At 34.5% G+C, this 23,583-nt stretch overlaps 1 protein-coding gene across 3 annotated transcripts in view; it reads right to left on the bottom strand.

Moving 5' to 3' along the window:
* Nucleotides 1–23,583, bottom strand: part of LOC138714622 (putative fatty acyl-CoA reductase CG5065) — a 181,734-nt gene that overhangs the window by 87,899 nt on the left and 70,252 nt on the right. Inside the window, exon 1 of one of the 3 annotated variants that reach the window (XM_069846652.1) lies at nt 17,847–18,098. The exons of the other annotated variants lie outside the window; for them this stretch is intronic. The gene's annotated coding sequence lies outside the window, so the exon portion shown is untranslated. Of the gene's footprint in view, nt 1–17,846; nt 18,099–23,583 lie in introns of those variants that run through there. 3 annotated transcript variants of the gene reach the window in all.

Below are 23,583 nucleotides of genomic sequence, written 5' to 3'. Positions count from 1 at the left end.
CAAAAAATCTTGATTGCGTAAAAGGCGAGAGGAAGTGAAGCGAATATTGAGGTCAGCTGGTAAAGGTTGCATTAAACGCTGGATTCGAATCCCGAGTATGTAAGTGAGTAGTGCCTGTTGTCATCATTGAACTCTATGCTTCACAACTGGAAAGGCTTCCAAGCGCAACTGAGTGAGTCCGGCAGAAACGCTGTTCTGCAGTTGGTTCCCAAACAAAATACAGTGAAACCTGTTCAAGACGGAAGTGACATGGTCCTAATTTTTTTTCCGTTGTGGACAGGTTTCCGTATTATTCAGGTGTGACATTATAATGGAATATTTTGTCATTCATATACATGAAAAACAAAATGGCATGACCAAAACTGCAAGAAGCACAAAATATTCCAGTTAACACTCATCACATTAAATCATCTTTCTGTCGCTTATTACGTTGGTGAATCATCTTGATTAAAATCTCATTTTCTGTATGAATATTATCGTAACTCACTCATTAGTCATTAAACATTACTAAAGTTTACTAATCTCATTCTATTTAATATCTAACACTATACTCTAATACTGTACTGCATATCACTGCACATTATTAATTAATTGGACTAGGAGCCATCTATTAGAAGCCTTGAATTCTGGTTTATTTCATTTCTTTCCCAGTTCAATAGCTTGCTTTGCAGGATAGATCCAGAAGTTGGCTTGTTCTTTGAAAGGTCATGAAGAACCCACTCCCACAACAGTTCATTTATTTTCACATAAACAGTTGTTTTCTGGTTCCTTTTGTGTCACCAATATTGGCCGCACGCCACTCACTCATTATGATCTTTATTTTTTTAAGTGTCACACCTGAGTTTCCACAACTCTACTTCAATATTATTTCACACAGACTTTGTTTCTAATTTTCCTTTATCTCGATAACTTTTACTTCATCACTTAATGTTAATGCCACATTTTATTTTTTTTTACCTGGAAATCACTACGCTTGCGCTCTGTCTAGCTACGTCAGTATAGGGGTGTGAAGCATTGAAAATCTTTGAAAGGATTCATCTGCCTAGTCAACAGGGTAATAAAATTTATGACCCACAGGCCAACACACCCTCGTACCCTCTAGAATTTTGCAAATAAAACTTGTTTTTATCTTTGTGACCTATATATTTCATATATTCCTTGAAATTATACGCTGTTTCAAAATATAGTTACAAAATATAGTGTGTCCAAAATATTGTTTCCGTTTTGAACAGTAGCAGACAGTTTCCGTTTCCGCGTTGGACAGTTTCCGTTTTATTCAGGAAAAATTACACATAATACATACAAATTTCGCCGGGACCAATAAATTGTTCCGAAATAGACAGGATTCCGGATTATTCAGGTTCCGATTTGAACAGGTTTCACTGTATCATCAACGTAAGTTGGTTCCCCATGTTCAAATATCTTCAACGTGAGCTGGTTCCCCATGTTCAAATATCATCAACGTGAGTTGGTTCCCCAATGTTCAAATATCCAAGGCTGTGATTTTGTGTGGACTGGGTTTACTTTTTCCTTACAGCGAACAACCAACTGTTGTGAATCTTTTCACAGTAAACTTAATGCGCACTTTTGTCCTCCACACCCAAATATATTTGCACTTGCAGATGCTCTGAAGGAGGTTCAGTGCGATACTTACATTAAGCTTAGGAGCAAAAGTAAATGTAGGCCTAAGATAATGCATCAAAAGGAAACTTTTGTGAAAGATTGAATGGAAAAGCTTTCTGATGGCAGTGTAAGTAGATATGCATTCCTGCGACACGTTTGTTTCAAATTTTTACCAGTACAGAAATAAAATTGTGAAGTTATTTGACGCAGCGTGTACGCAAGCACAAAACATTTTTAACCTACCTACTACTGCAGACAGTAGTTGACAGTCCTAAGTCTGTATAAAATGGGAAGGGAAATGTTTTCTGTCTTGATCTAGCGCGGGAACCAATTGCAGTACACAGAAAAATCAACCTGGAACCAACTCGAGTATAGCTCTGGAACGAACTGGGAACTAATTCACAGATTTGGGAACCAATTCCAGTACAGCCGGCAGAAAAGTATGCAACCAGCACCTGTGAAGTATTGCTGTCTTTGTCTTTCACTAGTTCCTACTGGGCTGATGGCGTTAGATGTGAATAAAATGGAATGGTAAATTTATGAACTTATCAACTTTGTTTAAAAGCTTGGAAATCTCTAACCTGATTCATAATAGCCTATGAGTTTTCGGTTTATAACAAATGGAATTTTAGTCATTTATTCTCTTTAACCTTCTACAGTCAAAATTATATTGTTGCATATTGTAATCTATTCTGTATCTATACTAATAATAAATCTGTAGCCGAAATTTTTCTGGTAATTTTCGATTTTCCAAAAATAATTGGTCCTAACATATACAGACGTGGACAAATTATTAGACTAAAACGTTTTCTTGGAAACATAATATAATTCGTCATATCAACTATCAGTATAATTCACAGAGTCTGTATTGTTGTAAATATGATTGTTTACATCTTCTGGTATATTTTTCCAATGATTAAGTACATTTTTTCTGGCTATGTTGGTACTACTGGCAGTTTTAATTATATATTGCAGAAGATATTCTCCCATGGCCTGCAAGAAGACCGGACATGAACGAAATTGAAAATCTGTGATCTAAACTGAAGAAGAAAGTGAACAAAAAGAGGCTTACAACAAAACATGGACTCATTTAAGCAATGCCTGATATCTGGCTAAATGATGCTGGTATTCAAAGAAAGTGTCAAACTTCGGTTTCCAGCATCCCTGACAAAATCAACGTGTTAATAAAGAATAAGGGAATGTTCACAAAATATTAGTAACCTCAAGACTCAATTTTCTGTTCATTAGGGCCTATATCAGTACAAAATACATTTTTGTCCATTATTTCTACCGATAAATACAGCTTCGTTGCACATATAATTAACTTAGTCTAATAATTTGTCCACGTCTGTATAATTAACCGCCCTGAAACCGAAAATCGCTTTTTTGAAATTTTTGTTTGTATGTCTGTCTGTCTGTATGTTTGTTACCTTTTTCACGCGATAATGGCTGAACGGATTTCGATGAAAATTGGAATATAAAGTAAGTTCGTTGTAACTTACATTTTAGGCTATATGGCATTCAAAATACATTATTTAAAAGGGGGGTTATAAGGAGGTCTGAATTAAATAAATCGAAATATCTCGCTTATTATAGATTTTTGTGAAAAATGTTACATAACAAAAATTTCTTTAAAAATCATTTCCGATAAGTTTTATTCTTAAAAAATTTTGATAGGACTGATATTTAATGAGATAAATGAGTTTCAAAATTAAAATAACTGCCATCTAAGGCGGTGTAATGAAATAAACAAATGAATTCGTCTATAAGGGGCCTTGGTCAACAACAATCGAAAGCTATGAATCATAGCCTACAGAGAATGTTTCTGTGTTTGTATGAAGTAATATCGGAAGCTAAATTAATCGATTTGTATAATTAATTATTATTTCACCATTGCAAAGTGTAGTTTCTCTATATGGACATAATGCTATAATGTTATTACAGTAACTTCTGAGTGAATCGAGGACAGGTAAGATTAAAATAGCTTCTTATGCACAGAAAACTTGATAGGCTATTGTGTGTATTCGTTTCCTGTGTTTCTTAAAATAATGTTTATCTCAGAGAATTAACGACCAACGAGAGTGTATTGATTTAGTATGCAGTAATAATATGTTAGCTTAGCAATCCATTATTTTATAATCCAAATTTTAACTATGCTCAATTGAATTGTGTTAAAATACATAAAATATATATGCATTAAATGCAATGCAAAAAATTGGGTAATGAGCCAAGCAGATTATGTTGCGCTGTTGTAAAATAAAATTTGTTCCTCCTGAGATTCAAGAGCCCCCATAACAAATTAAAAACTTACTTATCGGTGTACATCCGTTATCAACACTTTTTTATATAATAATATAATATAATATAATATAATATAATATAATATAATATAATATAATATAATATAATATAATATAAGTTATTTAAGTTATTTGAAGTGTTCAGAACCATAGTGGCCCAAGCGCCATTTACTGAATACGTAGAAAACAAGGGTTATAATTAAGTTATTATCATAATTCAATGGAAACATATAGCAAGTAAAATAAAATATACACATTAAATCTAAATGATATGTCAGTCTTCATTAAAGTATGGATGCATATAATAAAAATTAAGAAACATATTAAAGGAATTGTCATTGCACCAAATGAGTGTCTCTGGATCAAAATGATCGCATTTTAATATTTTAAATACAATTTAAATTAAGTAACATATTAAACGATTTATCCTTCTATCAAACACGAATCTTCCCTGGATCAGATGTCCTATTTTAATTATGTAATGACTTTGTATTTATTTCTAACGGGTGCAGCGGAGCGCACGGGTACGGCTAGTTATGTATATAAAAATATAATTCTACTCTTTTACAGGCTTCATTAGTGTCCTAATATTTCAGACAGTAGACCTATTTAAATTTCTGTATAATTTTAAACTTTTTTTAAACCCTTAATAAATAACTCTACCACATTGAGAGAAATTTGTCATATTATTATTAATATTAGTATCCATTGGAATATTGTTTTCCTTGCAAATATATTTCATTTTAAACTGAAATTGATACATTCATGCCATCAATTTTTTGCTTTTGAAAATTATGACAAAAATGTACTCAGAACACAATGTTTGTTTGTTTGTTTTTTTCACTTGGTTAGTTAATGATCTCAAGTACCTTGGAGCAACAGTAACAAATATAAATGACAATCGGGGGGATATTAAGCGCAGAATAAATATGGGAAATGCCTGTTATTATTCGGTTGAGAGGCTTTGTCATCCAGTTTGCTCTTAAAAAAGCTGAAAGTTAAAATTTATAAAACAGTTATATTACCGGTTGTTCTGTATGGTTGTGAAACTTGGATTCTCACTTTGAGACAGGAACAGAGATTGAGTGTTCGAGAATAAGAGGCTTAGAATTGAGGCTAAGAGAGATGAAGTTACAGGAGAATGGAAAAGTTACACAACGCAGAACTGCACGCATTGTATTCTTCACCTGACATAATTAGGAACTTTAAATCCAGACGTTTGATATGGGCAGGGCATGTAGCACGTATGGACTAATCCAGAAATGCATATAGAGTGTTAGTTGGGAGGCCGGAGGGAAAAAGATCTTTGGGGAGGCCGAGACGTAGATGGGAGGATAATATTAAAATGGATTTGAGGGAGGTGGGATATGATGATAGAGACTGGATTAATCTTGCACAGGATAGGGATCGATGGCGAGCTTATGTGAGGGCGGCAATGAACCTCCGGGTTCCTTAAAAACCATTTGTAAGTTACTAAGGTTATTTATTGACACTGTATCAACTACTGGGTTATTTAGCGTCGATGGAATTGGCGATAGGGAGATAATATTTGGCGAGATGAGACCGAAGATTCGCCATAGATTACCTGCCATTTGTTTTACGGTTGATGAGAACCTTAGAAAGAAACTTAACGTCGAACGAATCACAATCAACAGTGACATATGCTTTCTCTTCATAGAGATTTGGGACTTAACCCAGGCATATTGGTGCACAATCTAGAGATTAGAAGTTATGCGTCGCCACATCCCGAAAATTTGGACTAGTCTGGAGGCACACACGCTACCACAGTGCCAACTCGGCGGACTGGTAGACTAATATAATTAAATTACATTATACAGCTTAGATGACTCGTATAAATGTAGAACAATCAAAATAAATTATTTTCTACTGATTTTTCAATAACAAAAGCTTCTGAATAGCAAAAATCAGTAACAAGTTTATGAGTTATGACAGTAATCAGCGAAAGAACTGTTAACATTTTGAATTTTGAAAAAAAAAAAAAAAAAGGATATAAATGATTTTTTTAATCGTAAAAGTACTTTGTGCGAGATCGTGCGTATTTGCTTGCTTTCCGCACAAAACCAATCCGCGGTAAGTCTAAAATTCCACATTCAGTATTCCCAACCTAACACACATAACAATTTCCCTCTTCTTATCGCTTAAGTGACATATTGATTTTACTGCTTTAGGCTTTTAACATATTATTTTCAGAGACGTTCAATATAGTAATAATTATAAATTGGAAACTTACCACTGCAATTTCACCTAAATTGCACTGTTAATTATTGTTTTTAAATATTTGAAAAAATTAAGTAAACTCTACAACTCCATTAAAGTTACTGCATTCGTGATGCAAGTAACATTAAGGAAGCCGTGAAAAAATCAACAAGATTCCAGACTCATCATAGACTGGGGGAAAAAAAGAGACAGACGTATATCACGGCCTGCTGGAGTATAGTAAACACAGAAAACATTTTAAAGCAACAATGTTGAAGATAGATATTTTTGTTTTGCAAATTTGCCGTCATTGAACAGAAACCAAGATGGAGATTTCATTGCAACTAATTAGAAATTCGTCTTTCAGGTATGTAATAAACGATCTTCGCACAAAATAATGTACGATATACGAGCGGTTTTTTTTCTTTCATTTCTCGGAAATTAAAAAAGCTCAACTACGTTTAGCTTTTTCAAACTTTTCCTCGAACATGAAAACTTCAACATACCGCTCTTGTAACGCATATTACTACTGGACGTTCAGTTCAAAGTGTGTCATGGCTCGCTGTATGCCGTCATGTGGCTAGCCGATGAGCCTAGAGAATTCAATCTTCCTACACTTCTGCAGAGGTGTATAACCTATGAGGCAGAGAAGTTGCCTAGCAAGTACGGCGTTCATTCTGAAGAGTGCGTACCGATACGTACGGTAACGCCGGTAGTGGCAGGAATGTGAACTGTTTGGAAATACGTACTGTCGGGATATGGGGAGAGGGTTAAGACGATTTCTTACGTATTTGTTGACATTAACTTCGACGGTCAACATGAACACGGAGCATTTGATTTGTGTTGTGGAATGTTGCGGTATGCAACGGATGATAACAAATACCCTGCGTACGACTTGCCGGCACATAACACAGTTCGAAAGAGGTTATGGTAGCACACAGACCGTATAGACCGCCATCTGTTGCTACGATGTTCAAGTTATAACGTACACGTTCTCAAGTTCAGATTGAAGAACGCCTTAAATAATAGGCAATTTCTCTAACATATAAGCTGAAACTCGCTTCAAATCGGTGACCCAACAACAGTGACGTCATGACACACTTTGAAATGAACACCCAGTATTTCTTCACATAGCAGAAGGACAGTGTTTTACACATACCAATTTTCATTATTGTACAAGGTACAGTAATGGAGGAAAAAAATGTTGAATATTTCCAAAAATTTTACTGCTGTAAACTCTACCTAACGTCTTAACTCCGCCAGAATAAAGTAAAATAAAATAAAGTGAAATAAAACTGAAAGTCAAACTCAAAGTAGAAATAAAAGTAAAATTTAAAGTCAAAATCAAAGTCAAATAAAATGGAATTGAACTTTAGCGAAACGCATAATTTGTGTTGAGAAATTATGTGATTTGCGCTAGAGAAATTCAGTTCTTACGCTTTGTATAACAACAAAGTGAAAAGCACAAACACATGCACACAGTCGGTTCGTACTCGTAAGCTAAGAGCTAAGTGAGAGTCGCTACTCAAGAAGGAAAAGTTTATTAGCGTACGAAATGGAATCTGGCTTGAAGATGAGAGCAGTTGAGTGTGAATGCCTGCAATTAGAGAACAGGTGGTGGTGATGATGACGCGGAAGAGGGAGGCTCAAGTTGCACTTTAAAGCTAGCTCGAGGGTGGCACAGGCCGAGGTGGTAGAGTTCATTAGTGGGGTCGGAGAGACGGAAGCTAGACAACTTCTAGCCTTATCACTAGATCAGATTTCTCGCCACTCCTTCCCTTTAATTCGGACAGAATTTCAGTAATGCACTGCAGGGTCAGTTTTCTATGATTCTTTTTTCCTTCATCTTATTATTACCCAGGCAATTTTGGCATTATTATTATTATTATTATTATTATTATTATTATTATTATTATTACTTAATTACTTACTTACCTACAAATGTCCTCACATAAGCCCGCCATCGGTCCCTATCCTGAGCAAGATTAATCCATTCCCTACCATAATATCCCACCTCCCTCAAATCAGTAGCGGCCGGTGATCGAAATCCTCGGTGAGGCCAGATATAACTAGTTTAATTGCCTCCGATAGGAAACGTTTGTTTATGATATTAATTATTATTGTTATTATATTAATATCATTATTACTGTATTATTATTATCATTATTATTATTATTATTATTATTATTATTATTATTATTATTATTATTATTATCCTTCAATGTGACATTAATTCAGTCGCTAAATGGTCGGAAGAAAATGGTATGAAAATTAACGTATCCAAAACTAATGTAATAACCTTTTCTAGAAAAACTTCTTCACTGAAATTTAATTATTATCTAAATAATGTACTAATTAACAGAACGGATTGCGTAAAAGATTTGGGAATATTCTTTGACAGTAAATTGTATTTTCATAGTCACGTTGATTACATTTACAATCACGCAATCAGAATGCTAGGGATAATACGGTCAATAACTTATTCTTTTTCCACGCCCGATTCTCTTTTAATGCTATACTATACATTGGTGCGATCGAAACTCGAATATGCATCTGTAGTTTGGAACTCGATTACAACTACGGACTCGGCTAAATTAGAAAATATACAAAGAAAATTTATATCCTTATGTTCATTCAGATTTCTGCCCATTAATTCCGGGTACAGTTATGAGAGAAAATGTGAATATTTTCATTGTCAAAATCTATATGCTAGACGCCATGAGCTAGATTATCTGTTCTTTTGTAAAGTCCTCAAAGGTGATATGTCCTGTGACTCTTTCTTAAACAATATTACCTTACGTATTCCAACAAAAGATATGAGAGCCCACAAACTTTTCTATATTAGAAATTCGAAATTCCTTTCACCAGTCTCCAGATGCATTAAAAATGCCAACATGCATGGCTGCGAATTCGATCCCTTCAATGTATAGACTTAGTTTGCTCTTGGCAACGATTTATCATTTATGTATTCTTTTAGGCATTATACTCAATTATCATTGTCTCATAGTATTCTTAGTTATCCATTCATCTTCATTATTGTAATTAATTGCAATTATATTTATGTGTAATAATTATTTTTGTTTTATGTTTTTGTTATATTTGTGCTGAACTGTAATTGGCCACTGGCTGTTGTACAGCACATTAAATAAATATAAATATAAATATAAATTATTATTATTGGTCTATTCTTATTATTATCAATGAAAAATAATAATTTTACTCACCAAATAAGCTGTTATGCTCTGAGTTTCAGTGATTGTTTCAGTGTGATGAAGCATCCCACATTATGTGTTGAAATTCCCCTTTCTTTCTTTTCTTTTTATTTTTTTCTTCTTTGACAGCAACAAACAAGGCCAAGAGAAGTTTATTTTGCATCACATTACCACATAACCATTTATGTTGCCCATACCAGGATGCAATAGAAACTCGCGTTTTAAGATTATGTGTGAGAAAAATTATCAGCGATGTCGTAGGTATCTCGATAGTCTCTCTCTTTATTTAAAACTTCCTTTCTTTCAGTATTATTTCTTCTAAAAAAAGGACACTCTAACAATGAATTAACTGCACCAGCATTACTTCTCTCATTTGTTTCTGTTTATATTTTCCCGAAATGCATAACAACATTGGCCCACATTCACTACTGTACTACACCCTCGCTTATATGTCATAAACTGAGACATAAGGGGAGAGAATCGAGTGGGTCTCTGCCTGCCAAAGAGATGGAATTTTGTTATTTATGGCCTAGTTAGGAAGACAAGTCACCACTGCTATTCCCACCCCACTCTACCCTTGAGGCCGGCCCATGGATGGGACGAGTGAAACCTGACCAGGCCAGACGAATTGTGCCTCAGCTACAACGTTTTAAGCGCAAACTCAAAGCCCGCGAAAGGACATGAAATGCATTAAGCCAGACCCGGCACGAACGATTCTGGCCTCAGGAACAAATTTTACTGAAAAACAGGTCTATATACATCAAAGTTTTCAAATGCTTCTACAGCGATATATGCTTTCTTTCAAATAACTAATACATTATATGAAAACACAAAATTTGATTTCAGTTAAGCCAAGTGACTGAGGCCCGGCCTCACTTGCCTCAGTCAATCAGCCGCCACTGCCTCAAATCAATTTCAATATTATCCTCCCATCTACGTCTCGGGCTCCCCAAAGGTCTTTTTCCCTCCGGCCTCCCAACTAACACTCTATATGCATTTCTGCATTCGCCCATACGTGCTACATGCCCTGCCCATCTCAAACGTCTGGATTTAAATGTTATGTTTTATTTAACGACTCTCGCAACTGCAGAGGTTATGCCGGATGTGCCGGAATTTTGTCCCGCAGGAGTTCTTTTACATGCCAGTAAATCTACTGACATGAGCCTGTCGCATTTAAGCACACTTAAATGTCATCGACCTGGCCCGGGATCGAACCCCCAACCTTGGGCATAGAAGGCCAGCGCTATACCAACTCGCCAACCAGGTCCACTCTGGATTTAATGTTCCTAATTATGTTAGGTGAAGAATACAATTCGTGCAGTTCTGTGTTGTGTAACTTTCTCCATTCTCCTGTAACTTCATCCCTCTTAGCCCCAAATATTTTCCTAAGAGCCTTATTCTCAAATACCATTAATCTCTGTTCCTCTCTCAAAGTGAGAGTCCAAGTTTCACAACCATAAAGAACAACCGGTAATATAACTGTTTTATAAATTCTAACTTTCAGATTTTTGACAGATTTATTATTATTATTATTATTATTATTATTATTATTATCATTATTATTATTACTACTACTACTATTATTATTTTAATCTCCCCAAAGAAAATAAAGTATATAACCACGTCTCCTAACCAGAACATAGTACAAAATGGAAATATAAAAATTGGTAATTTATCCTATTATAATAGGAGGAAATGGGTTATCTTACAACACTTTATCAACATCTAGGTTATTTAGCGTCTGAATGAAATGAAGGTGATAATGCCGGTGAAATGAGTCCGGGGTCCAGTACCGAAAATTGCCCAGCATTTGCTCGTGTTGGGTTGAGTGAATACCCCGGAAAAAACCTCAACCAGGTAACTTGCCCCGAACCCGGGCCACCTGGTTTCGCGGCCAGACGCGCTGACCGTTACTCCACAGGTGTGGATCTATTATATACAAACCTATTTTACTTCTATTTGTCTTCTCAGACTGGCCTTTCTTGCTGATAAGTATATTTTTCGGACACTTTGAATAGTACTATAGTTTGCAAGGCCAAATATTAACATAACAGCTGGAGATAAAATCGACAGATTTAGAAGAAAACTTGATTTTTGGTTAATTAATTAATCCATTCATTCATTCAGTGTTCTACCCAAGGGCAGGTCTTTCACTGCAAACCTAACATTCTCCAATCTTTCCTATTTTCTGCCTTCTTCTTTGTCTCCTCATATGATCCATATATCTTAACGACGTCTAACATCATTCTGATATCCTCTTCTGCCCCGAACTCTTCTCCCATTCACCATTCCTTTCACTGCATCCTTCAGTAGGCAGTTTCTTCTGAGCCAGTGACCGAACCAATTTCTTTTTCGCTTTCTGATCAGTTTCAGCATCATTCTTTCTTCACCCACTCTTTCCAACACAGCTTCATTTTTTTATTCTGTCTGTCCACTTCACACGCTCCATTCTTCTCCATATCCACATTTCAAATGCTTCTGCTCCATACAAAGCACTTCACTAGTGTCTTCCTTAGTTCTTTTTCCAGAGGTCCACAGATGCAATTTTATTGCATTTTATTTGGTAGCATATTAAATATAGACAAAACTACAAATCTCCAAAGGGTTATTTTGTAAATAATGATGTAAACTTGTTCCAAATAATTTCAAGGGTAAAATTGTTCCGGGGCCGGGCATCAAACCCGGGACCTTTGGCTGAGCTCGTCAACGATCTACCGACTGAGCTACCCAGGCACTCTACCAGACCCTGCCTCAATTATTCCCTTTTTATCCACAAACCTCAAGTAGATTGACTAGGCGTCAGAGGTCTGGTAGAGTTCCTGGGTAGCTCAGTCGGAACAGCATTGGCGCGCTCAGTCAAATGTCTCGGGTTCGATTCCCGGCCCCCGGAACAATTTTTCTCTTAAAATTATTCATGTCAGCTTTACTGGGTGCTATACCTGAAAGCCAGTTTTGTATAATTGTTCCAAATAGTTTAGGGACGTAGATATTTTAGCATTGAAACTTTTATTTTATATTTTTATATTTTGCGAAAATAAAATTCATATTTTGGCAAAATTTTCTTCATATTGTGTGAAAAACGCAATATCAGTAAAAGCTCATAGTTTTTTTTTTTTTTTAAGAATGAACCATCTACAATAAGCAAAGTATTGTCTGAAGTGAGTAATGATCCTGATTTACCTAATTTTAAGACAATTTTTTTTTACAATATTTTGAAATAGATAGAATTTGAATGTAGGCGAAACGAAATCCAAAATATATTATAATTGCCGAGATAATATAATATTCTAGCGTAGAGATTGCTTGAAACTGTCTTGCAATGTTTTAACAGATATGCCAAATCATTGTCATGTATTAAATAGTATATAATTACTGATTCTTGGTTTGATATATCCAGGTCTGGCTTTCGGTGTAGGATACTTTGTTTACATTGGGACCGATTCTAAGAGTGAACGGAGTGTAGATATTTTTTTCGAGGTTTATGACATATGTTAATTGGATACAACTGGATTATATGAAAAATGAATATTGTTGCGGATTGTTACGAACTTCCAAGAAAACAAATCATTATTATGATTTGTGAATGTTCAATAATGGTTTGCTATAACAGATATTGAGCTTTGGTAACCAAACTGTAACATGCTCATAATACAATTAAGGCCCATTCACAATGAAAATTAAACATAACCGTAACATAAACACCGACGTTTGCGCCCAGGCTACCTAATGGGATCATTCACAATGATTCACATAAGCGTTGACATAAACATTACCGTAAGACGTTAACATGAAAGTTTGCAAACTCCAAATTTTCATGCTTATGCTTACGTGATTTGCAAACAGAGCACAATCGTGGAGCGCTGAAGTATACGACAGAATATGAAGAAATGGTGTCGTTGTTATGTTTCCATGGTTACCAAGTATGTTTGCTGTTATGTTTATGTTCCCATCGTGAATGATGGTATGACTTCTTGATTTTACCGTAACGTTTATATTCTTAAGTTAACGCCTACGTTATGTTTAATTTTCATTGTGAATGAGCTTTTATGATCCAGGAAGCTTGGAGTGTTTTATGTATCAGGGCAGAATTCAATTTTTTCTTTCTTTCTCATCGCTCCAGGTGGCTGCGGAGTTCTTGCACGGCCTCCTGTGACATGGACATCTATGACGCACCGTCTGGGAATTGGAGGGGAAGCAATGTTTCCTATAGCAGGATTGAATGTGAAGGGTTTTCCCTTACCGCTATGACGTACTGTGAAGTCACTTTCACTTTACGAATCCTTCTCATTGGGCGAAAGTTCTGTAATGTTGCAAAAGAATTCTGTCTGTATATCTGTGAAATATAATAATTTTTAGTAACAAATTGTTTCTTTATTTCAAGTCGAAATTGCGAGTCAGTCCTTGAACAAACTCTGATCATTAGTTTAAGAAAAATCGCAAATATTCCCCGTCGGAATTTGCCACTGTTTGTTCTACCAAGTATGGAGTAGGGATCTACTTAATTTGTATTTTTGGAGATTTAAAGCCTATACTGCAGTAAGTACAGCCGGATCAGCTTACTTATATCGTAAAGGTGAAACCTAACCATTTTTCCCCATTACTATATATGCTAGTGGATTATGGTGATTTTCTAGTTTGCAGGTTGAATTTTATTTTTCCAATTTCATTTCGAATTTCGGTACTGAGAAATACTACAACTGGTAGTGATTTTCTAATTGTTATGTTGGCACCAGTGACAGCAGTTGTCGGCAGTGAAAATTCTGAAAATTAAAATTGTTCTAAGGTTCTGATCCGATTACTGGAAGCTAGTGAAATTTGAACACACTAATTAACATCAGTATTAATATTAATACATAATAGGGTAAATTAGGGTCTGTTGGACACGGGGCTACTTTCGTCATTGACTTCTAGCAGAATGTGGTGCCCACAAGTGGCGAGGTAACACGTTAAAGTACAAAGTGTCCAACAGGCCCGACTGTCCAACAGACCCTAATTTACCCTATTTTATGTGTTGCGTTGTGTTGTGGTTGCAATTCAAGATTATAGTCAGGTAGGCTAAGTGTAAATAAATATAACATACTTGGTGTAATACATGCCCTTGGATAATCGATAGAAATACCATTTCACATTTTAATTAATTTCTTTCATAAAGAAGATAATGAAGAAGGAATTATGCGCACGGACACTGCAGTTATAACTAGAATAGCAAAATTAATTGGAATAAGTATTCTTAAGCTACATTTGAAAGTGGCATACGGTTCTCAGAATTCGTATTAATCATTTCACGTCATCAAACAAAATACATTTTTAGGTTAGGTCTCGTGAATAGTAAACTGTTTAGTTAAAGGAATGAATTTCATGTTGTCAGACAAAATACGTACATTTTAATATTATTAATATTGTGCGAGAGGGTCAGGAGGAAAATATACTCTTTCACAAATTATTTAATCATTTACAAAACACCTCACAACATAAAGATGAGATGTAAATAAGTAAATAATCAAGACATACATTCTGATTTTACCCTGTTTGGTGATATCTGGTATTAGTTGGTACCTCTTTTTCCTACTCAATCATTACAAAACAAAACTTTCGCGCTGTAACGTCAATTTTTCAGCGCTACCAACCTATGCAGAAGATATGCTAGAACGAGAATACACAGGCAACAGGTAGGCCATAACAAATAGATGGTTCAGGGGAAATTGTAGAAATTTACAAAATCAAGTTCGGTAACTAACACAGATAATACCATAATGCTCCTTTTCCATTTCTGCTAGTCTTTCATCCGCTCTTTTAGCTTTTCAAATGTTGTCACTACTGTTACTATTATTACGACGAATTCTACCGGAAGATTTTGCAACTAATATGAAGATGGAGGATTAGGATAGTGCTATTATGTACATTTTACCCGTTTGCAACAATTGAATTCCTTATTCCTGTTCGTAATTTATTTTATTGGACTTTCATTTAACCTACAATCCACATAGGCCTACAGATGAAATAATTTCCTGTGCATCACTTTAGGGAGATAAAACTTTCTATTCATTTCAATGCCAAAGACTGAGATATCTGACTTTAATAATGTAATTTGTATGGTTAAAATAGATGCACAAACTTACATAGCATAGGCTAGATCATCTTATGTTGCATTCGTTTAAGATTATATTATTTTCCTATTACGAAAATCAATATTAAAAATAGGTAGGAATAAGAAAAGATTAGACATTCGTAATGAGATTCTAACTGATTAAACAACCAACAGCACTATGTAAGCAAATCTTGAAGGGAATAGTAATTTATGCTACAAAGGTTTTTATTCACGAGGTAATTCACGAGGTAATATTTAGTCCCTGAGGGCGATAATTTCCAAGTGTGCATGAAACCTGTTTATTGTCGTGTGGCATACTATATTTGTCCAATAAATCGTTTAGTAAATCGTTATACTAAATAAATTTTGTAATAATTATGTATTAAATATTTAATATTTATCCTTCATATTCATGTTACTGTTGCCAGATGAGTGGATAAAATATTACAAAAGCCACTCCTCGCTACGGAATCAAGTAATTAAAACAATAAAAATATAAACATCCACTCCTTGTTCCTACCAACAACGGTAACATGAATATAAAGGACAACTTTGTGCATTAAATACCATTTAGTAACGGAATATTTTATTGGCGTGAAATATTTACGAGTACAAAAATGATTTTTATAACAGGTCTGCGGAAAGCAAGGAATTTTAGTCATCTTAAAGAGCAACCCGGTTAAGTGATCTTAATTACCCTGTATTATTTGTGGTCGTCAAGAAATTCTAAGTACCGGCATATATTTGTAAATTGTACAGAAAATAAGCTTTATATAGAAAAATAGAGTCCTTACACGTAACGGATAAACTGACGTTTAATTTCATACAGTAATGCTTGCAGATATTTCTTAATCTTAATTTTTTGTCCTGTTAAGTTCTTTATTTGAGATATAATTCTAAAATCTACTTCGCTTATGTACAAATGCCCCAATGGAGTGTAGGGACCTACTGAGTTTTAACAATCAAAGCCAACTATCAACTGCAATCTAGTCGAAACAATCTTCTCGCACCTGATGCGCATTTGTTTATTATCTTGTCGCATCTGATGTTCAGATGTTAAATATTTTTATTGTTTCGTTAACAATACAGTGGGCCGTGATATTGCGTGATGGCCGTGCTAACAAATGTGAGTATTAAATAATATTGCAATAAAATTTGTAGGCCTAATATAATCTGTTTCTGTATGTTATACATTATTTATTAATATATTCGCGAAAAAGTCTTATTCAGATACCACTAGAGTTCTCCTCTTGGAGATAATTTACTAAATAAAAGTACCTGGCTCAAAATAAAATGTTTTAACCTCAAATATTTGTTTAATTTTGCTCTTTCAGTACCCTTATCGTAACGACAGTCAAATGTTTAATACCCATGATGTCAATGAAAAGTAATTACAATTTTTTTTTAATAGTAACATAATTATGTTTCTTTTTTTTCATTATTATTTATTATTATTATTCTCCAAATAATCTTATTCAAATATCATTAGACTTCTCGTCTCTTTGGGTAATTCTTGTGACATTACCCATGATAATATGTTTGTGACAGAAAAATATCTTTCTTGCTCTTTTTCAACAATGGCTAGGATTCGTTAATATTTCAAATATTCTCTATAAATATCCTACGTCATAAATTCTTGTGTCGAAAGAACTTTCTATGATATAGGCCTACGTACCTATATTATAATAATACACTTTTAATTATCTGACAAACATTATCCATATTGTCCATTTAATTTCACGTACCTAAAACTTTATAATAATTATTTTTGTTTAGAAACAAATTACGTATAGACCTACATAGGTACAACATTATGTTCCTATGAATTTTTAATAAAAAATGTTTACATTTCATTTGCATCATCATCCAATGAATTGATTGTTGATATGAACAAAACTCGTACAACAATTTAGGAGAAATCACTGAACACATATAGGCGATGTTATGGCTGCTAAAAACGTGCACTTCCGCAAAAATCTCAAGCGAGACTTCAGCAGCGTCACAATATTTCTCTTCACACATTATATCATATATATATATATATATATATATATATATATATTATATATATATATATATATATATATATATATATATATATATATAATTTTCTGTGTATCAGGGATGTTTAAGAATTGCGCCATTTCCTAACTGAAAATCACGTTCTTGAATATTTGAAATTCTGTAAATTTTCGCCGTGTTATGAATTATAGTTGTCATTGTTTTTGTTTTAATTTATTAATAAAATAATCTAAATTAGTTTTTTTACGTGTTATATATCTCGAATATATTACAACTTATTTTTAAGGCTAAAATTAGTTTATTAATCTAACAAACTAAAATGTATTTAAAAGATGTGATAGATTAGAAATAAATCTAGTTGTATGTGACGAAAGGCCTACTCACACACAGACACGAACATCTCGAAGCCTCAACTTGTTGCAGCTTCACAGCTCCGCCCTATTACACACACGAACACTAGAACAATAATTAACACTCACTAAATCACTCTTTTACGACACCTCACGTCACATCGCTTCCCATGGAGCGCGCGGGCCACTCAGAAAGGTGTGAGAGCTGTTGCTGGCATCCTCCCAAATTATAACAGCTGACTACCGCCGCCCGCCCGTTCGTAAGATCCGTTTAAGGGTGAGTAGCACTGCCACTACCCTTACCTAACAGGGGAACGCGTGACTAGTGACGTTACGCAATCCCATTGGCTAGTGCGGGTCGGTGGGGGGAAGAAAGGGAAAAGGGATCGTTACCTAAAAAACATGGCGGAAAGTCCTACTTTTGTGAGAACATCTGCCATCTACAAGGGAACAACAGAATTGCGTGCGAGAGATATAATTGGAGAGGGATCACGACACGTGTGTGCTCGTACGTCATCATTTGACAGGGAGCCTCAACCGTGGAGTAGGGGTGCTCGTCCTTATTCTTGACCTAGATATCGTGGGTTCAAATCAGGAGTAATACAATGGGCTTCTGAGTACTGAAATAACTTTCCTCCTCTAGCTCAGTAATAGTAGTAGCTTCAGTAGCAGTAGTAGCTACAATAGTGGTAGTAATAGTAGTAGTAGTAATAGTAGTAATTGTAGCAGTAGTAGTAGAAGCAGCAGTAATAGTAGTAGCTACAATAGTGGTAGTAATAGTAGTAGTAGTAGTAGTAGTAATTGTAGCAGTAGTAGTAGAAGCAGCAGTAGCAGTAGTAGCTACAATAGTGGTAGTAATAGTAGTAGTAGTAGTAGTAATTGTAGCAGTAGTAGTAGAAGCAGCAGTAATAGTAGTAGCTACAATAGTGGTAGTAATAGTAGTAGTAGTAGTAGTAATTGTAGCAGTAGTAGTAGAAGCAGCAGTAATAGTAGTAGCTACAATAGTGGTAGTAGTAATAGTAGTAGCAATAGCAGTAGTAGTAATAGTAGTAGCAGTAGCAGTAGTGATAATAGTAGTTGTAGCAGTAGGAGTAATAGTAGTAGTTGTACTAGTAATAGTACCAGCTGTAGTAGTAGTAGCAGTAGTAGTAATAACAGTAGCTGCAGTAGAAGCAGCAGTATTGCTTCTTATGTTCACGATAACGCTTGTTTGAAATGTTAAAAGTGCTATGATTTAAAGAGGCAATGTACCTTATGACAGACGGGTCCCGTTTCAACACCGATGTGGTGTCATCTTCAGTATCTTTCGAACTACTCATAGTAGCAGTAGTATTGGTAGTAGTAGTAGTAGTAGAAGCAGTAGCTGCAGTAGTAGCAGTAGTAATAGTAGTAACAATAGCAGTAGCAGTAAAAGTAGTAGTAGTAGCAGTAGTAGTAACAGTAGTAGTAGAAGCAGTAGCTGCAATAGTAGTAGCAGTAGTAGTAACAATAGCAGTAGCAGTAAAAGTAGGGGTAGTAGCAATAGCAGTAGAAGCCGTAATAATAGCAGTAGTGGTAGAAACAGTAGTAATAGCAGTAGCTGCAATAGTAGTACCAGTAGTAGTTGTTGTTGCAAATCAAGATTTCAGGTATAACTCCCTGTAAAGTTGATTTGAATAATTTCGAGGGAAAAATTGTTCCGGAGCCGGGTATCGAACCCGGGACCTTTGGTTTAACGTACCAACGCTCTACCACTGAGCTACTCGGGAACTCTAACCGACACCGATCCAATTTTTCCCTCTATATCCACAGATCTCAAAGTGGGCTGACAACCGTCAAGCAACCAACTTCGAGTGCACACTAACTCCGTGTGACTTAAATTGTGGTTTTCTGTTAACGAACAGTGACGTGTATTATGCAAATCAAGATTTCAGGTTTAACTCCCTGTAAAGTTGATTTGAATAATTTCGAGGGAAAAATTGTTCCGGAGCCGGGTATCGAACCCGGGACCTTTGGTTTAACGTACCAACGCTCTACCACTGAGCTACTCGTCGGTTAGAGTTCCCGAGTAGCTCAGTGGTAGAGCGTTGGTACGTTAAACCAAAGGTCCCGGGTTCGATACCCGGCTCCGGAACAATTTTTCCCTCGAAATTATTCAGTAGTTGTTGTTTTTTAATGCCAGGCATTTGACAAAGTCATTTGACCTCTTGCACTCTAGTAATAACAGTAGCTGCAATAGTAGTACCATTAGTAGTAACACTAGTAGAAACAGCAGTAGTAGTAGTAGTAGTAACAGTAGTAGTAGAAGCAGTAGTAATAGCAATAGTAGTAACAGTAGTAGCAATAGCAATAGTAGTAATAGTAGGAGTAGTAGCAATAACAGTAGAAGCAGCAGTAGTAGTAGTAGTAGTAGTAGTAACAGTAGTAGTAGAAGCAGTAGTAATAGCAATAGTAGTAACAGTAGTAGCAATAGCAATAGTAGTAATAGTAGGAGTAGTAGCAATAACAGTAGAAACAGCAGTAGTAGTAGTAGTAGTAGTAACAGTAGTAGTAGAAGCAGTAGTAATAGCAATAGTAGTAACAGTAGTAGCAATAGCAATAGTAGTAATAGTAGGAGTAGTAGCAATAACAGTAGAAACAGCAGTAGTAGTAGTAGTAGTAGTAACAGTAGTAGTAGAAGCAGTAGTAATAGCAATAGTAGTAACAGTAGTAGCAATAGCAATAGTAGTAATAGTAGGAGTAGTAGCAATAACAGTAGAAACAGCAGTAGTAGTAGTAGTAGTAGTAGTAACAGTAGTAGTAGAAGCAGTAGTAATAGCAATAGTAGTAACAGCAATAGCAATAGTAGTAATAGTAGGAGTAGTAGCAATAACAGTAGAAACAGCAGTAGTAGTAGTAGTAGTAGTAGTAACAGTAGTAGTAGAAGCAGTAGTAATAGCAATAGTAGTAACAGTAGTAGCAATAGCAATAGTAGTAATAGTAGGAGTAGTAGCAATAACAGTAGAAACAGCAGTAGTAGTAGTAGTAGTAGTAGTAGTAACAGTAGTAGTAGAAGCAGTAGTAATAGCAATAGTAGTAACAGTAGTAGCAATAGCAATAGTAGTAATAGTAGGAGTAGTAGCAATAACAGTAGAAACAGCAGTAGTAGTAGTAGTAGTAGTAGTAACAGTAGTAGTAGAAGCAGTAGTAATAGCAATAGTAGTAACAGTAGTAGCAATAGCAATAGTAGTAATAGTAGGAGTAGTAGCAATAACAGTAGAAGCAGCAGTAGTAGTAACAGTAGTAGTAGAAGCAGTAGTAATAGAAATAGTAGTAATAGTAGTAGTAGTAGCAGTAGTAGTAGTAATAGGAGTAGTAGCAATAGCAGTAGTGGTAGAAACAGTAGTAGTGGAAGCAGTACTAATAGCAGTAGCTGCAATAGTAGTACCAGTAGTAGTAATACTAGTAGAACAGCAGTAGTAGTAGTAACAGTAGTAGTAGAAGCAGTAGTAATAGCAATAGTAGTAATAGTAGTAGTAATAGTAAAGAAGCTACTAACAATCAATGTTCGAAGTTGACGTGTTACTCTACATTATATTTACTTACATTTATATTATTTCACTTGCAAAGCATTTTCAGATTTCATAGCTCCACTTGCTAATGTGAGATATCCATTTTTTTTAGTGAACAAGTCATCAATCAAACAAGCATTTTTGTTTACGGCTATTACAGACTTGAATGCTATGCACTATGTAGCTTTGGATCACTACTTCCGACTTTTTAGACAACTATCTAGTTCACATCAGTTGAAAAAGTAGCTTCGAGACACGGCCTAAATATCTGAATCCTCGTTTGAACTCATTTTATAACAATGTTTGTTTATTTCTCCTAGTACTGCTGTTCTTCTGTTACAAACAAAAACCTATCGTGTTCAAAACTAATAAACATAAACGAATCGCCTCTCGCAGGAAAAAAAAATAATAATAAAATCGTGACAATCTCTGTGTCAGCATGCTGGTCTCTTACGCAGAGGGCCGGGCTCGATTCCCGATGGGGTTGAATTTCCTGGGTGAGATTTTCCGGTTTTTCCATCAACCGTAAGGCAAATGCTAGGAAATTCGGACCACAACATCCCTGAATATCACCGACATCATTCATCACCAAAATCAAATATTCATAACAAATCAGTAATACATGTACAGACGCCATCTAGTTCACAACAATAGAATCAGGATTAACAATAGTACACAGGCCTTCGGATTTCACTCAAAAGATTAACTCGCGATGTGATCAGAGATGTTAAAACGAGAATAAATAATAACAGCAAATAATAATAATAATAATAATAATAATAATAATAGTAATAATAATAATATATACACAATATATATTGCCCCTAAAATTATATATTGCCCTTCAAGAATTACGTTATTCGTTAGCTGTAAGTCATTACTTGTGTTATATTTTAATTATTGTAATTATTCCTGAATCATTTACGTAACTTGTAACCGTAAATCATTGCTTGTAATATCTCTTTATTACTCTTAACTGTTCCATTGTTCATGAATTAAGTATTAATTTGAAAGTGAAAGTGAAACTTTGTTTTATTAATTTACTATTGATTATCTTTTTAAGATTGTGATTTACTCTGAAACGGTTAGACATTCTTGTATACCTTTTGCATTGATTATTCCTCAAACATCTCATTAATCTTTAACAGGAGCCATTCTTTCATTAAGGTGCATGCTTCTACATAATTCATGTGAATTGTAGCTGTGATCACTATTTTATGTTATCACTTTACTATTGTTTATTGGTTATAAAATATATATTTTGATGCCAACTATAACCCTAATATACCTCAGGGTGAAATAGGGTTTATTAAATTGGATAATAAAATAATAATAATAATAATAATAATAATAATAATAATAATAATAATAATAATAATAATACAATCGCGTCTTCACAATAAACATGTTCAGAATTAATAAAAATAATACAATTACTTTTTTTTTAATTAATTTTTTATCAATTCAATTCAATTTCAATTCAATTTATTTGGCCATTAGACATACAGTTTTAGGCTTCGTTAGAATACATTGAAAAAAAAAAAACATATAAATACATTTAAAAAACACTAATATAAGAAACAGTAAACTTTAAGTAATACAATCAAAACATGAAATAATTTGAAACTTTTAAATTGAAGAAAACTAACTAAATTGCAATTAAAACTCATTTATTAAAGTACAATTTTATACAAATTTGTGTTGAAAAACTCAGCAACAGAATAAAAGGGATTATTTAATAACCAATTGTAAAATCTAGTTTTGAAACTATTGATAGGTAATTTATAATATTGACTAGGGAGCTTATTATATAATTTCATCCCCATAATTAAAAAGTTTGTATCGCTCTTGTGTAATCTACAATATGGAATATTAATTTGTTCACTATTTCTAATTTCATGATCATGTATATTGGCCACTAATGAGTAATTGTCGATATTTTGTCGAGTGTAAAGTACTAGATCATATATATACAAATTTATGATTGTTAAAATCCGTGATTGTCTGAAAAGTGGCCGACAATATTCCAGATAATTTGATTTACATAACATTCTAATGGCCTTCTTTTGTAAAATTAAGACGCTTCCAGTTTTGGTTCCATTTCCCCAGAAAATTAAGGCATATCGAATTATCGACTGAAAGAAAGAAAAGTAGACACATCTTAAATAATTTTGAGAAACGCAAGTAGTCAATTTCTTTAGCAAATATAAAACTCTTGATAGCTTTGTACATATGTACTCA

The sequence above is a fragment of the Periplaneta americana genome, chromosome 15 (assembly GCF_040183065.1).
Source record: "Periplaneta americana isolate PAMFEO1 chromosome 15, P.americana_PAMFEO1_priV1, whole genome shotgun sequence".
Taxonomy (NCBI): Eukaryota; Metazoa; Arthropoda; class Insecta; order Blattodea; family Blattidae; genus Periplaneta; species Periplaneta americana.
Note: the sequence above shows the minus strand (reverse complement) of the source record. Positions and strands in the feature narration are given on the sequence as shown.